The following is a 1,059-nucleotide window of genomic DNA, read 5'->3' as shown; positions in this document are numbered from 1 at the left end:
CATACCCCTCCGTCGCGGGTAAGGGGGTCTTGGACTAGGACGCGCACCCGAATAACCCTGTTACCCATTCCGTCTAAAAAAAGTCTATCTATCCCTGACTAGACCAAGGGAAGTTCGAAAATAATAGTGCAAACATTTTAAACCGCCTGGAAGCTGGTAAAATAAACTATCGAAAATTTAGAAATTTCATGAATACACCGCCGTTGAGTCCGCTACGCGACAGGATTTACTCCCATTTAACCCAAACCGTTTCTCCCAATTCCCATATCTCCCAATCCCATTTGACCCAACACTATGTCTTTTCCCCCAATTTCTTTTCTCCCAATTCAGCATAAAACATATGTTAATAAATTCAAAGATAATTTTTTTGTTTTATTAACAATGATATGTTTTACATATTCAGTTTAGTTTGAATTTCCATTTTATGATTTCTAGATATTCAAATGGAGTTTTTCTCCCCGCATCCAGTTCCCTTTTTAGTTGTTTTATTCTTTCCTCCTAAATCTTGTATTTTCTGTTTGGTGGTCGAACAGGTTACTCCCCATTTCACCCAATTTAAAACGCCCAATTCCCATTTACCCAAACATCATTCAACCCAATTCCCAGTTCTCCTGATCCAATTAACCCAATATTGCATACCCAAAAAGACTCAAATAGAGTAGAATTTGATGGTTTTATTAATTTTTTTTTTCATTTCATAATGGATACACTTACTTGAAGTGTATAACCGCACCAAAGAGGAAGAGACGTCCTCCTAACCAAACCAAACCTAACCTAACATAACATAACAGTAATGTTTTGGAATAGGCATATTATTTGAGAAGTCAATGAAGCTAAACGTCAATATTTTGGAAAAGGCGTAACATTGTTAAATGATTTATAAAATATTACTAACCTAACTTAACCAAACCTATCATAACAGTAATGTTTTGGAAAAGACATATTATTTGAGAAGTCAATGAAGCTAAACATCAATATTTTAGAAAAGGCGTACCATAGCTAAATGGTAATAAAATAAAATATTATTAACCAAACCTAACCTAACATAACAGTAATGTT

This window comes from Phalangium opilio, unplaced genomic scaffold (assembly GCF_054372755.1).
Source record: "Phalangium opilio isolate 3A_F unplaced genomic scaffold, DU_Popi_V2 ptg000013l_1, whole genome shotgun sequence".
In the NCBI taxonomy this organism is placed as follows: Eukaryota; Metazoa; Arthropoda; class Arachnida; order Opiliones; family Phalangiidae; genus Phalangium; species Phalangium opilio.
This window is presented reverse-complemented; position numbering follows the sequence as displayed.